The sequence below is a fragment of the Chionomys nivalis genome, chromosome 26 (genome assembly GCF_950005125.1).
Source record: "Chionomys nivalis chromosome 26, mChiNiv1.1, whole genome shotgun sequence".
NCBI lineage: Eukaryota > Metazoa > Chordata > Mammalia > Rodentia > Cricetidae > Chionomys > Chionomys nivalis.
In genome coordinates, this window is record NC_080111.1 from 6856545 (window position 1) to 6873031 (window position 16487).

At 39.8% G+C, this 16487-nt stretch overlaps 1 protein-coding gene across 3 annotated transcripts in view; it reads left to right on the plus strand.

Moving 5' to 3' along the window:
• Tmeff2 (transmembrane protein with EGF like and two follistatin like domains 2) overlaps positions 1-16487 on the plus strand; it is a 265542-nt gene that overhangs the window by 17867 nt on the left and 231188 nt on the right. The gene's annotated exons all lie outside the window — the stretch shown is intronic.

Genomic DNA, 16487 nt, shown 5'->3' on the forward strand with positions numbered 1-16487 from the left:
AGACCGGTCTGACTTTGTACTCACAGAGATCCACCTGCCTCTGCATCCTGAGCACTGGAATTAAAGACATATGTGTTGTATCTTATTGGGCCCAGCCAATTAAGATGTATGTTTTGATTACTTAACTTTACTTAAAGTATGAAAGAGAAAAGTAGAAACTTTACATCCTATATGCTTGCAATCAAAGATACTTTATTTTCAGTTTAAACTTTCCTCGTAAATACCCTAAAGGCTTCCCCAAATGTTTATAGACACTAAATAAGTAAAAAACAAATCCCGAAATATAAGATTGATAACATGAAAACTGATTTGAAATATAAATATCACCTCAACGATTTATTAGGCTTTGTAAAATAATTATGTCCTAACTCTTAGCAAATCTAGAAGGTGTTGAAACAATAAAGTTGGGCTTTGTGTTCAAGAAGATTGCTACACAATGCTGGAAGCTTTATCTAGTCTAGGAGATTTCAGTCTTACAAAGAGAAAGGCTTAACAGTTCAAATGAGCTGCCCCTGGAAAGCACAGAATTGCACATTGACGTTCAACATTATTCCAGATGGGCTAAAACTAAAAGTCATGACTCAAATACAGACCATGTTTGACATTACATGGCCATGGACCGCCATTCATTCTTCAACAGGCTTTCTTTACTCCCAAGAAATCGAGTTGCTCGTCCTCCCTAGGTGATGAAATCAGTACTCTGAAGAGAGATTCCTGGAGGCTTTGACCAGGGGAACCTGGGAAACAAATTAAATCTTAATATAAAAGATGGGAAAAGGGCAGTGACTTTAGCAGATGCTCTGCCGTTGAAATACTAAGAACTCCGTCCAATTTTAAGATCTTGCTTTAGTAGGAAGTTGTTTCTGTGCAGAGTTCTGTCCAGTTTCTGAACAGCTAACTGTATTTGCAGACTGTTCTTACAGTCACTCTGTTGAGACTGAGCTGTTCCACTGCCCACCCAACGAGTCTTGTTCTTTGCTATCACGTTTATAAAGAAAACAGAAATGGGCCACAGAACACAGAATGCCTTCGCCATCCAGCTGAGTTTTCACCACACTGTCCCCACCCAATGTGCGTCTTGTCTTGGTTTTGAAATAATAACCTGGGCTGTCTGTGCCAGTAGCACTTCCTGGTTTTCATTTGTGGATAATAGCACAAGAAAGTGGAAGCAAAACCATACCCGTCCTTCCTCATTCCTGTTAGAGTCAACCATTTTGGCCCTTGTGCTCTCCTGCCATCTGACTAAGGCTGTCTGCTTCTTACAGAAACCGTTTTTCTCTCAGCCTGACATTGGCTATATGGTCCCTAAGCAGTGGCACACACCTTTGGGAAACACCTTTCTGTCCCTGATTTGTTGTGCTCTCTCCTCTCTCACCCGCTCTCTCTTCTTCACAACTCCTTTCAACTAGAGCTTCCTTAAAACAAACAAACAAAAACTATTATTGTGGTTGCTGAGAGAGAGTCTTGCTTTGTAACCAGTCTGGCCCAGACAGACTCACTAATCAGGCCAGGCTGGTCTTGAACTTGGAGCATTACTTCTGCTTCTGCTCCCCAAATCTTAAGTCTACATACAGGAACTACCATACCTGACCCAATTGCTTCATAAATATACTTACTTTTAAGAAATAGGGCATATAACCCTTTGAACCAGTGGGTCTCAATTTTCTGAATGCTGTGACCCTTTAATACAGTTCCTCCTGTTGTGGTGACCGCCAACCATAAAATTATTTTCATTGTAGCTTCATAACTGTATTTTGGCTACTGTTTTGAATCGTAAAGTAAGTAGTTTTGGAGATGGAGGTTTGTTAAAGGAATAGAGACCCTCGGCTTGAAAAACCACTTCTTTGAATTCTGAGGTCTAATCTTTGAAATAATAAGTGTTCTGAAAAAAATTTAGCAATATGAATAAACGTTTTAAATTAGAGAAAAAACTGGGATGTTGGCCAGATTGCTTTTCCCCAGCTTGTATGTTATTATATTCTATGGTACCAGCAGTTTTGAATTTTATTTAAACTGTTTATTCTAAGATGCCAAATAGCTTAGTAATTGCATTGACAAAGATGAACTCAAGTGCAGATCGTATAGCCCTGGAGTTGTCAAAACTGGGTTTGGTTTACCGATGCTCACATCCTTAGGATGGACTGTCTTTGCACTAAGGGATCCTCTAAAGACCAGAGGCTGAAGCTTTCAGTTGACCCAGGGTCATCCCTGGAATGGATTGCAGGTGGTTGAACACGCTGTGCCTGTTCTAATGTGAATTGTAGGAACTGGGTCATCTTTGCAAGGGCCGTGGAAGCTTGATAGCTGTGCTTACCATGTCTTCTCTGACAAAAGTTCCTGTGAGTCTCCAGTGGAGAGCATTGATAGGACTAATAAAAGAAGCAAATGTGCCTACAAACACTTGCCAGGAGTCGGGGCTGTAATGAAATGGCTAGGCCCCTCAAGGCTAAACTCATTTAAAAAAAAAAAAGTATCAGTTTTACCTGTTTTAAATTGGCCAATGTTTTTTGAAATGGATGAGTCTCATATTAGCAAAGAAATTAGAAACCATATTAGACGTGATTATTTTAAGAATAATTTAACCCTTACTCATATGCACAGGGCATGACTGTTGTTTATCATGATTAAGGGAAATTTTTATCCTCAGTAAAATGGATACAAAGGTTTTGTAATGTTGTTTGGATACATTTTATAGAAGGTTTTAACTATTTTACTGTTCAGATCAAACTCTTGAAATTGTTCACTTTGTTACAAAAATGTGTTTACAGTGTCTCCAACATGAGCTTCATTTTGGGTCCCTCTGTAAGAGGAGCTAGGAATTATTTTGGGTCCCTCTGCAGAGGAACTAGGAATGATTACCCGACATGGTGATGAGTGGTAGGCCACTTCAGGGTCTGTATCCTCATCTGATGGTGTCCAAGAAAACTTATGAAAAAACTTTGCATTGTTAGCTTCATACGTAAGAGTTATAGACTTCTCATCAAAAACTCTTTAAAAAGTCGTCGGCGTCAGTATTCCTTCTGAATTGATTTGCACTCGGAAAACATTCGTGACAAACCATAACTTCATGTTTTGTGTGCTAGGAGATGAAGCGTGGACCACACGCCCAAGAACTTGAGAAGCAACTGAATACGATTAGCAATGCCAGTGCTTATATGTATGGGTATGGAGATTTAGTGTTGTAAATAAGAAAGTGGTGTGTAGGAGGCTTAATCACCTCCTATCTACCCACAGACTTCCTTAGGCAACAAATACCGAGGAAGGGAAAGTATTAAAGCATCCTCCGCTCAAGATCTAGGACTGTGTGGGTGCTGGAAGGATCCTCTAGCCGCCGCTTTTCTGCGTCTTTAAGCTATCTTAGAAACACGAGGCTTTGAATAGTTTTCTCCATTCCCTTTTACGGTAGCTTTGGATTGCTTTCGTTCTCACCGAGTTCCTAAAGAGAAAAGGTCCAAAATGAAACCCATATCTTTGTTCTTGTTATTGTTGTTTGTTTGGTTTAGGTTTTGGTTTTGTCTTTTTAAGACAGCGTTTCTCATGTTGCTCTGGCGGTCCTGGGACTCACTCTGTAGACCAGGCTATCCTGGAACTCATAGAGATCACCCTCTACCTGCCTCTGTTTCCCGAGTGCTGAGACTGAAGGTGTGCGCCACCACTGCCGGGCTGAAACCTATATTTTAACAGCTAAAATATTTGCCGATGCGCTGTCCTGTTGTACTTGAGGCAGTGTCCATAATCAACTTCTTATGACATCTTCTCAGAGGTCTGAAGTATTTGTGGAATTAAATGTTTATCTGAGATACATGTTATAGATTCAACAGTATATTGCTATTTTGTAAAAACATAGCTAACATACGCACTTTAGAGTTCTACATTTTTAGGAAATTTTCACTGTTCTGTTTCTTGAGAGGAAGTTTTCTTTATATTCAAGCTGTCCCCAAACTTGTGATCCTCCCACCTCAGCCTCGTTTTCTGATTTTACAGACACACATTGCAACAGCCTCTAAGAGAACTTTTAAATGGATAAATGTGAGAAATGCACAGTAGCAAGTTGAATTCGTATCTGGTATTTGAATTTCAAAGTAATTAATATTATGATAACTTTAAAGCAGAAAGCCAATTTAGATTTTTGTTGTTACTCAGTGCAAAGGTCCCCTTTCCAGTTGCCTTCATATAATATTACTCAGGATTTCAGTAATTAAAATATTTAATTCGTACACAATTTGGCACAAACAAGGAAGGATGATGACGCGTCAATGAAACATAAATCTCAGTCATTACGGCTTAGGGGGCTGATACAAGCTGGTGCACCACCCTAAGAAGTTGAGAGCTCAAAAGTTGTGTTTAAAGAGTCTTTTCCTACCTCAGGTAAATTGGTTGATTTGAAGTCTTGTGTTGCCTAGGCACTGTGGCAAGTTTTCTGGCATCTGTGATGTCAATCATGACCGTTTATTATCCTCAGAGAGATTACATATTAATTCTCCTCTCTCTACACAATGGGAGAAGTTATGATGCTGATTATAAAAGAGAATAATCCCCCGCAGAAATAAAGCATTAAATACACTGGAGATAAAAGAAATGAATATTCATTTCATAAAATGCTTTGATGTTAGAGGTTAGTAATTTTCTCTTCCATGTTGCTGTACTCCTCCCTGGCCTCAACAGCGTTTTCGTGCCGTCTTCAGTTACGGTCAGAGCCAAGTCTGGCAAACCCAATCCACTCCACAATGATTTCTCCCCCCATTGGGTTCACATTGCAGCCAAAGTCTGACAGACAACAGGGGTGAGCAGCTCCAGCCAGAAGAGCGATTGGATACAGAATCCCAGCAATCGCACAAGAACTGAGGTCTTGCCGGGCGCTGGTGGCGCACGCCTTTAATCCCAGCACTCGGGAGGCAGAGGCAGGCGGATCTCTGTGAGTTCGAGACCAGCCTGGTCTACAAGAGCTAGTTCCAGGACAGGCTCCAAAACCACAGAGAAACCCTGTCTCGAAAAACCCAAAAAAAAAAAAGAACTGAGGTCTTCCAAGGCACAAAGAGGGAAGCAAACAAGAACAGTCCTTTTTTTTTTTTTCATCTCCCACACCCAAGAGCTGCTCTCCTGCCTAGTAATGGGCATGGAGCCATCTAAACCCCAATTGGAGTCTTGACTTCCATAGCTCTGGATCCATCTTTCTTTCTCTTTATCTCAAAAACAAACAAGAGGGCGATAGACTAAGGCAAGAGGAGCAGAATTAGTGAGGAAGATGTCATGGATGGCAACTCTGGGAAAAAATATAAAAAGTGGACAGAAAGAGAAACAATGAAAGAGATGGAAAGGCAGGTGAAGGAGGGTGAAGCCTTGGCTACGAGAACAGCTGTGGAGCAATTTGTTTTCACATATGAAAACCATTAGACAAATCAAGATGATTTCCATTTAAAGAGAGCAGTGGTCATTTCTGAAGGTCTGCATTGACTGGGAGAGTGGAATGAAGGCAGCAAGCCTTTCCAAGTGATCCAGTTGGGTTTATAAAAATGGCAGGGAAGGAACACTAATAATCCTGTGCAGAATGGTAGACGTGGTTTTGAATTCAATATCCAGAGATTTGTAGTTCTAGATTTTTAATTGGCTTAAATAATATCTATTAAGGTTTTTTTTTTTTGTATTTTCAGTCTCCTTGAAGAGTCAATCATCTTATTGCTTAAACAGGCTCACACCACTTAAGGGAAGACAATCCTAATAAACAAGAGCAGAGAAATTTGAACCCTGTGAGATTAGAAATGGAGTTACAGGAATACCCATTACCTTTGGTTCCAACTCCTATTTTCTCTGAGAGCATAATTTATATGAAGAATTTCATAAGAATAACTTGAGTCACTCAATTAGTAGCTTTAAGTCCATGACTTAAAAATGTTGATGCTGGCCGAGGCATGACAGTTCAAAGCTTGTAATTCTAGCACTCTGAGAAGCTGATAAAGAGGATCAACTGAACTACACACACAGCAAGTTCTAAGTCAACTTGATCTACACAGCAAGACTCTATTTCAAAATAAAAAACAATGACAATAATTATGACTTCAATAGAGTTTCTTCTATTTAGCAAGACAGTAGGCTCTGCTGGTAGAAGAAAGCAGAAATCAAAGAACTGAAACAAAGGATGGATAGGAAACACCCAGAGAAACTATGATTATGTGATATGAAAGAAATAATAAAAAATTCTCAAAAATAATTGTTCTTAAATTGAAGTGGCAGGCATATTGCCTCTACTGAAAATCAAATGAAAATGTGGAAGGGATGTCAATATGGGCTAATCAATATTTTTACAAGAAAGCATTCCCATCAGGGCTATAAGCATTGCCATTTTCTAAGAGGCTGTGGGGTTTTTAGAAACAAAGGATTAAAAATTGGTAGGAAATTGTCTTCCAGTTCTTACAAAGGTTCAAATATGAGTTAGAAAAGTCCATGAGCATGCTCATGTAATTACTTGTAAATGTTTTACGGTTTTAAAACTCACCATTATAACATTAATTTATTTAAACACAACAAGAACTTCCAAATGTGTAGTTGCAGGTAAAAAGGATGGCCGACCTAATCATACCCCAGTTACAGTAACTATGGCAACCAACCCAATTCTCAAACTTGAAGAAGGAAAGAAACCTATAGACCTCAGGGTTAGTCTACCTCTCAAAGCAGTTGCTTGCAATAACTACACCAGACCTCATTTTCTATGCTTACATAAATTTATAAATTTTACCAAAACTCTTGGGAAATTTACTAACCCGCCTTTTTATCCTCTCCCATTACTGCTTTTTTTCTCTTAAATCACACACTCTTTTCAATCATAACAAAAAAACGTGCGTTTATGTTACTGTCTGTTACCCATGTTGTACTTGCATTTCAAGGATTATGATTGGTACCCATTCTCTTCTGTTCTTTCCCCTTCGTTCTCCACGTCGGTCTTCTATAACTATTCTGTCTATGGTATTTGATGGCCTTTACATTTTTAACGAAATACATATTATGAAGATGAGAATCACACAACAAGGCAACAGTTCACTGTTGGAGGAGGGGCTGCTTGTTGGTTCCCTGCCACCCGGCTAGCTTAGACGGGGGAGTAATCACACAGAAACCATATTATTTAAATCACTGCTTGACCCATTAGCTCTAGCTTCTTATTGACTAACTCTTACATTCATTTAACTCATTTCTATTCATCTGTATATCACCACATGGCTGTGGCTTACCAGCTAAAATTCCCAGCTTCTGTCTCCAGTGGCTCCAAGGCTTTTCTCTCTCACCCTGCCTTTTTCCTCCCAGCATTCAGTTCCGTCTTCCCCACCTACCTAAGTTCTGCCCTGCTATATGTCCAAAGCAGTTTCTTGATTCATTAATGGTAATCACAGCATACAGAGGGGGAATCCCACATCAGTTCACAACACATCTGGACCTCAAGGTTCCGTGGACTGGAGCATGACCTTCTGCTTTCCAGCTATCCCGCTCTGAGCAAGTTGCTTAGACCTGTCTCTGCATCTGCAATCGACAGGTTTTTAGTGAGAGCTGCCGTGAGGTTAACCTTTCTGTACATGAAGGTTAGTGAATCCTGCCTTAGAACAATAGCATTTATAGGAGTAAAGAAGTGGGATAAGGACAGAAAGGCTTTGAATTGATGCAGGAGATGAAAGTCAGAGCCAAGCCCAGCCTCGTTCCTGAGATGAGAGGCCTCTGCCAATTCTGCTCAGTAGGGATGATGCGAGTGAGCCGTGATACTCCACTATTGATCACCTCTCACATGGGACTCAACCAAAGGTAGAGTAAGTTAAGGCAGTTGGTTTTCTTTGGGACATATCTAGCAGAAGGAGGGACTCAGATGAGCTGTCTGAATATAGCACTCTCAGGGAGAAAGAAGGAAAGATGTGGACAGTGTACCACAATACCCATTACTAATCTGATCGAGAGAAAATAAAATACAAAATTCCTATCCTTTTAGAACTTATTGAATGAGAAGAGACAAACATATTGTAAGCAAATATATAAGGAAGAAATCAACAGCCCATGAGTTCTATGCAGGGGGTAGACATTCTACGCAGGGGGTAGGACATTGCTAGTTTTGGGGGGATAATTAAGAGGACCTGAGGTGGCACAAGGAGGAGCCAAGTTTGTGGATAAGCAAGGGAAGGACATACAAGGACATTTAATGCCTAGAATGTTGCAGACCAACATGAGAAGGTATTTGGTTAACAGTGAGGGAGGTAGAGCAGTGACCTCACGTACGGTCCTAAAGAAGTTCATCTCTACAGGAGTTGAGGGTCTAGAATGGGCTGATGATTGAAAAATGCAATTAGCTCCATCCTCCAGGCATGCATCCAGCGTCGACATTGGCAAGGAGGTTGGAAGATGTGTGCAATTAAATGATAAATATAAGGTCGGGAGAGATGGCTCAGCAATTAAGAGTGCTTGATGCTCTTGAAAAGGACCCAGAAGTCTGGTTACCAGGACGATATTGCTCCCAGCTCTCTGACACTGCCATTGCTGTCTGGCCTCACTGGCTCTCTGGTCATCTGTACATGTGCACGCAAATGCGTGTGCACGCACGCACGCGCGCACACACACACACACACACATGCGCACACAAATAAGCAATAGGTAACGTTCCTGTTGTCTGGTTGTGGTTGATTTTGAAGAGGCTGTCTTCAGACCCTGGAAGACCCCTTCTGCTACTCTTCTGAGGAATATTGTCTTTAGTAACTAAAATTCTAGATTTTCCTGTCATCAAATATAATGTTCTTTTCTATTGGAAGTTTAATTGATGATTCGAATTTTCAGATTTGGTAGTTTTAAGCAAGAATTAAAAAAATTCTCTTATTTCCAGATGCCATTTAAGCAAAGGAATGGACCTGCATGCTGCAATGCATGCCCAATTGCATTGACTTGGTTTTAAATTTGGATTTGAAAATAGAGCTTTTTTCAATATACTAGATGTACATACATATTGTACCATATGATTTCCAATGTGTACTTAACACAGAACAATTCTATTTTCCCTGGCAAATTACATACTGGTTATAGCTGAGGGAGTCTAAAAGAAATCCAGGATTAAACAGAAAACAATATATTTAAATGATGTGAGCATCCTGTTTCAACAAGTGAAGCCTAAAGAATTCTTCCAGTGCTCCTTGGTTATTGGGCTGATTCTGAAAACATACAAGTAAAAACCCAAAACTTGTCATTTTGGATGAGCCGCTGGCCTCTCTCAGAGAAGAACAGAAGAAAAATTAGCTGCGTATTCACATAATGTGGGTTCTATATTCTGTAGCTCAATCATTTCAACCGGGCCCATTCCTGCCTGGCTAAATGATATCACTCATAACGTAAACTTTTATTTCATTTTCTCCTTGTATTTTTACTCTTTTACTTTAGAGCATGGCTAATTGGGATGCTGTTTTATCGTTTTTTCTCCTGGTGAAGGCAGCAGACAAAATATCTTGGCAGTATCAGTTAGAAGGGTCAATCAATTCTATATCTACCCGAAAGGGTGGTCTGTAGACTTAATTGGCTCTGGCTTTGTTGAGAAATTTTATGTGGTCGTGTGAACAGTGAGATAGAGTGAGCATCCCTCTAGACAGCATCTGTCCTCTCAGAGGACTGTGAGGCACAAAAGCAAAGTGAGTCCTTTAGCAAGTGGGACTTCTGACATATTGATTTAAATGCTTTTGGCACCAACGTAATGAAGGACGCATTTGACTGTAGATTACCGTCAGTTCTGGCTATTCACAATCTAGTGTATGGTCGAATCCTCAAGAGCTGTGGAGTTTCACAACGCTCAGGAATTTGTTCAGTTACTCAAAAGACAACTATCATCACCGTTTGAATGTGGTTATCTTTGAGAGTAGGTGTTATATTTTAAATATAATTAAACAGAAACACAGCTGGCTGTTAAAGATAAAGAATCACGAGCAGAGCTATTTCACTGCATCTTCAATATGGGGATGGAAGACATCAAATACCTATATGCTGGAAGCTCATGTCCACACTCCTTTGAGGTCTAGACTGCCCAGCCATGACCAGGCATCAATTCCTGAGTCCCCCCTCCTCCAGCCTTTCACTAAGAGAGCTCCTGCATGCCAGGATCTGCTTTGAAACAGAATATGGCAGAGTAGACAGCAAGTTCAGTGTTAATATAGCACAGTGTGGATTTTCTACCACGAGTTTTCAGGTCTATGCCTCCAGACCCTCCATCATTCCCCAATCATAGGCCCCTTGGCAGGCGTCTCTTGTCTGCAACATTGGAAAGAGCTTTTAGGCATCTCATCCAAAAACATTTTTTCCCAGCACACTCAGAATAGGCATGGTAAATAATCACCTAGCTATATTATTCTCTTACACAAAACTCAGAGTTGGCTGTCCACCCTCTTTAGACGAAGACTCAGTCGTTCTCTTAGGGGATACAAAGATCTCAACCTCAGTCCCGTCTTTGCCCCTTCGACCTCAACACTCATCTTTTTCACCTTAGACTTGGCTCATCGGTGCTCTTCTTCACTGACGGGGAAACAGTGTTAGTTGACTTCATTCTGCATCTCATTGATTTTACTTTCTTTTCTGTAAATCCTTCTTGAGTATTCGACTAAATACCACTCATATTACAAACTAAATTGTGGGTTATGAGGCTGTCTGAGGTCTCTATGTACTCTTATCAAATAATGGATAATTTTTTGAGAGGTCTTTTTGACCTTGGAGAACAAAGGCCAAAATACTGACTGTTCTTTATATTTATTATGTGTATGTATAAATATATATACATATATACATGTACATCTATACACATAATATATTTGTTATATGTACGTATATATACATGTGCATATATACATACACATAATGTATATAAAATATACACGTACATATATTACACTGTATTCGTGTGTGTGTGTGTGTGTGTGTGTGTGTGTGCATACCACAGTGCACCTGTGGAGTCAGAGGAAAACCTACAGAAGATGCTTCCTTTCTTCTTGTTATGAGGAATCGAGAGGCTAACATTAGGCATTCTTGTTGGTGGCAGAGTTTCAGACCGCGGAGCTGTCTTGCCCACTGCTTAGCTGCCCTTTTTATTCCCTTTCTCTATTTTAGTTCAATCCCCTAATCTGTGGCTGCTGAGCATCTACAAAAACAGCAGCACCAGTCTTGAAAAGAAAACCATGAATCTGGGTTTTAACTTTTGAGTGTAACCATTTCTGCAAAGTCTATAAGTAAAAATTAAAATAAATCTTATTTTTGCTAAGACTCTCTTACATCTCTTTGTTCAAATAAGCACCTCTTGTCAGCTCTGTGTTGCGTCCACAGTCACACTCATGGAAATGATCTGTGTGGGTCAGTGTGCTGCTGGCGGTTATTCGTTCACCTCATTCAAAACACAGACCTGTGTATTGTCTCCAAGGTTTGCAAAGATAACCACGGCCTTGGTACTAACAACAGAAAGTGACCAAGTATCTGAATGTTTCTGCCTTTGACACTCATTGCTATAATTTATTTAAATTGTTTTTTTCTCTTTTATTTTCCTCCTCCTCCTCTTCCTCCTCCTCTTCTTCTCCTTCTCCCCCTCCTCCTCCTCCTTTTCCTCCTCCTTCTTCTCCTTCATCTTCTCCATATTTTCATTATAATTATCATCATCATTATTTTTATGGTTTTTTTTTTGAGACAGAGTTTCGCTGTGTAGCCCTGGTGTATAGTCCCGGTTGTCCTAGAACTCACTGTGTAGATCAAGCTGGCCTTGAACTCTTAGCAATCTGCCTGCCTCTGCTTCCTAAGTATGGGAGGATTAGAGGCATATGCCACCACCACCTGGCTTTTAATTCTTTAAAGGAGCTAAACATGAAGGGCTTTTTATACTAAAATAACTATAGATTTGTTTTAACTTCGTAGATTGAAAAACAACGACAAAAATTATTGTACTTTTCTTATCACAATCTCTTTATTATCCTCCAAAGAGTCTCTCATATGAACACAACATTAAAGCCATGCTTCAGTTTCAGTTACGGAGTAGAAAGATAGCAGAAAAGAACCTGAGGAATTAGGTAGGAGCATTGTAGCACGATTAATAAAAACCGGAGACAGAAGGTGGGGTTCAACCTGCAGGTTAGAAAAGCAAAGCAGCCAAACTCTGGCTCTGATCTCTACCTCAGTCCAAAATAGCAATCCTGACTTCAGGAATCTCAGAATGAGACTGTGTCTGAGAGGCTGGGATTAAAGGTGTGCACCACTGTTCCCTGGTTTCTACGCCAAACTAGTGTGGCTACTGGGATTAAAGGTGTGTGTCACCACTGCCTGGTCTGTAAGGCCAGTGATCTTCTGTGATCTTCTGGCAAACTTTATTTATTAGAATACAAGTGAAATATCATTACAAAGAATGGTACAAATTAAATCAAACTCAGAAATAAATACCAGTTTCCACACCCAGGACCTAAACAATGTCTAGGAATTCCCATAGGAACCTGGCAGAAACAGGATGTGGCTCCTTTGCAACTTTATTTACTTATGTTCCATAATGTATATTTTTACTAGTTGTTTTTAATTAGCACAACAAAGGAATAGGTTTCACAGTGGTGTCTTCATACCACGTTTTTTTTAAAAAAAAAAAAACATACTTTCCATTTCCTTCACATTTCCTTTATTTTGAAGTTCACAGGAGCCTCAAACTGAACCCAGAATGTGGTATCAGTGGTGTGTGAAGAAAAAAATAGTAGAAATTTTTCTAGGACTCGAGGTAGTTAGTTTGAAAGTAATTGAGATGATTTTACCCTATGCAGATACTTTCTTCCATAGCCAAATTACTTATTAAGGTACCAAATGGTTTTGGCCAAAAAAGTAGCATCACTTCGAAATCCATTTGATGCTTTTATTTACTTTGGCACTAAATTGGTGGCAAGTGGGTTGCCTTCTGAGTTTCAAAGAACTACTGTGATTACCTTACATTGATGTATTTTGGCAACCAAATAACACTACATAGAAAACAAGGCATTGGATATTACTTATATCCAGACAGTCTCTCCATTTAATGAAATACAGTGTAGCAATCTGTGTGATTCTGCTTTAAGTCATGAAGTAGGCAAGGATATAAGCAGAGAGAGAACGGAGCCCCTACAGGATGCCAGTGAGATTCTAGTACAACTTATTTTCGCATAAGCCTTGTTATCATCATCAACCTGGTAAAGACTCTCTCAACAGAGCCCGAGAAAACAGTGCATGCCCCTAGGTAGGTGTTTGATGAATGTAAGGGACAGTGGCTGTACTGGCAGGACAGTGGTCAGGCAGAATTGCTGTAGTTAATCCATGTATGTGTAAATACAGAGGGTCTCTGCTCTGCACCCTGCATGATGCTATAAGGCTCCCAGTGCAGATGGGTGGGCACGCAGAGCAGGCACCTCTCCTTGATCCTCAGTCAGGCTGCTGCTTTGTCCACTAACTCCAATCAAAACACCCTCCCCATCCATAGGTCTTTTTCACATGACATAAATCAGTGGAGGAAGGTTGAAAAGCTATGATCAATTATAAAAGATACATGTGAAGGATAAAAAAAAGGAAAGTTTGGAGAAAGAATTACAATAGAGGACTTTCCAACACAAAATGCCTCTAGAAGAAAGCAGTGTGCTCAATATTTTGTAGAAGGGTTCCAGTGTTCAAAAGGTCACTTGTAGGTGGTTTCAGAGTTGAGAACACTATGTTGATTTTATACATTGTAACTCCTGATGTTTCTTTCTATATTAACAACACAATACTTACTTAATGCATTTCTGCATTTAATTGTTACTCTGCTTGCAACACCTAAGTTTTAAGAGCAACAATGTGCTCTAAATATAGATTTGCATTCTGATTTTTCTACCACACACACACTTTGCCTCCCATAAGAACAGCATTTGATATTGGCCAGTATATCATTCTTTAGGAAGCCTAGGTTTTACTATTACCAAATAGAATGGGCAAAATCAATGATCTAGTGTGGGAAGTGAGTCTACCTAAACAACTTCCCCTAACCAAGCAATTCAGTGTTTTCCGAGAACCATGAAAACCTCTGGGTGCAATTCTGCCAGAGGCTGTCCACAGAAGTGAGGGTGAAGGATGCTGATGTCGCAACTCCTTCTGAGAAGTCACATATAGGTGGCTAACTGCTTGCAGTTTGCCTGGAATATTTACGCATTTAGCACTGAGAATCCTGCTGCAGGGGAGAAACATGACTGATCATTTTATGTCTTACTCCTATACATAAGGCTGAGAAGTCTCACAGAAAGTATTTTGTGTTAACACCCGCCTCCTCTGTGTGTGTGCATGTATATGTATTATGTGAGTGTGTGTTAAGAAGATACGAACATGTTACTTTTAGCTTTAAAAAAACATTATTTTGATTCTATTCTTTTCCCTTCCCCAGCACCTCTCAGATACTTGTTACCTCCGTACTCCTCCACCCAGCTTCATGTTCTTTCTCTCTATGGCTCAAAATAGTCAAAATCAAAAACAAACAAAGAAACAGAGAAAAACAAAATGAATTCTTTTTCAAAAGATGGTCAGGGAATTTATTTGCAAACTTTTTCTCCTGGACAACCAGGAATACCTCCATGAAAGAGAGAGAAAGCAAACTGTTTTCCCCTGAGGTGTTTCCCTGGGAAGCAGTACCAAGAAGGACTTGAGGTAGTTTGGGATTCTGAATGGGCTCTTTTGAATGTTCTAGACACAATATGAGAACAAAAGAAATGCAGATGTTGGCAACTCTCATGTTTGACAATTCTCTTGAGAATAAATGGTAGAAAACACTCTGTATTTCAAGGACCATTGGGAAGAGGAGCAGCCAGGGGCTAACTTCACACTAATCTATGCTCCGCATATGTACTTGGAGATATTTTTCATTCCCCTAACTAGTTTTCCAATAGACTTCTTTTCTAGCTGAAAATTATTTTTTCATACAGTATTTCTCATTATGATTTCCCCTCCTCCAACTCCTCCCAGATCTTCTCCACATCCAACTCCATGCCTTCTCTCTCTCTCTCTCTCTCTCTCTCTCTCTCTCTCTCTCTCTCTCTCTCTCTCTCTCTGGAAAACAAAGATGCAAATACAAAGCCAAGAAACCAGAATAAGAAAGAAAGCGAAAAAGTGAAAGCATAAAAAATACACACACAAACAAAACCATGAAAACATGAAATTGCAAACCATAATATACAAGCAAAAGTATATTATGGCAAAAAAAAACAAAAACAAAAAAAAACAACAAAAAAAAACAGTATGGGGAAAAAAAACCCAAAACAAACAAAGAAACCAAAAAACCTCAAACAAGGTGAACGATGTAAGAGTTTCCACAAATACCACTGAATTCATTTTGCATTTGTTGTCTACTGCTGGGCATGGAACCTAGCATAATGTGGCTAAGATGCCCAGTGAGACTCCACTGAAGAAAACTAATTTTTCTTTTGCAAGCAAGTATCAATTAGAGATAGCTTCCTGGTAAGGGATGAGAGCACTTGTCCACGTCCCCTTCTGAGCACTGGTTCCCCATCTGGCTTGAACCTATGCATTCTGTCTCTGTGAGTTCAGATGTTTAAGCTTGGCATGACAGTATAGGCCTGAAATCCCAGCATTCTGGAAAATGAGACTGGAGGGCCTCACTTCTGAGAGCAATGAAGATATACAGAATCTATTCGAATAAACAATAAATAAAAGGGATTAGTGGTCTACGGTGAACACTCTGGAAGACACTACCCCCACCCCAACTACTCATTTTCTGGTTGCTATGTGTGGCCTCCCTGCCACCCCAGGTTGCAGAGCATGAGACGTGAAAAACCAACTCCGGCTCCTTAGAGCGCCAATTAATCTTCAGACTAGAGGTATTTAAGTGATGACCTTGAAATTTAATTTCTACAGAGAAATATTTTCACAAGGGACGTAATTCTTTCTCGAGATCTTTACAAATATTGACTGGTCTTTCTTAGATTTGTGGGGCAATTCTCCTCCCATGGTTTTGTAGATATAAGATCTGAAAGGCAAGGGGAAAGTAATATGAGCAGGTAGGAGGCACAGAGTCGGTGACAAAGATTTCACATCATTGCAAAAATTCATATCCAGAACCATGAAGTTGCAAGCAACCTATTAGTAATGTTTATTTTTAACTTTCTAGCCAGCAATCAAAAACTCCACCTGACTAAACACACTAAAAACACTCCCCCACTGAATCGTTAAAAAGGAGGTCAGTGTCTTCACTGACAAAGCAGTTACAGTGAGTCCCATGTCAGTGGGAACAAAGGACTGAACAACAGAACGTATGGAAGAGTCTCTGCTATGTTACAGTGTTCAAAATGTATTTGTTTATAACAGAACTTACTTGTGCCTGTCTGTCTGTCTATCTATCTATCTATCTATCTATCTATCTATCTATCTATCTATCTATCTATCATATGTCTATCATCTATCTACCATCTATCTGCCTATCTATCTATCTATCTATCTATCTATCTATCTATCTATCTGTATGT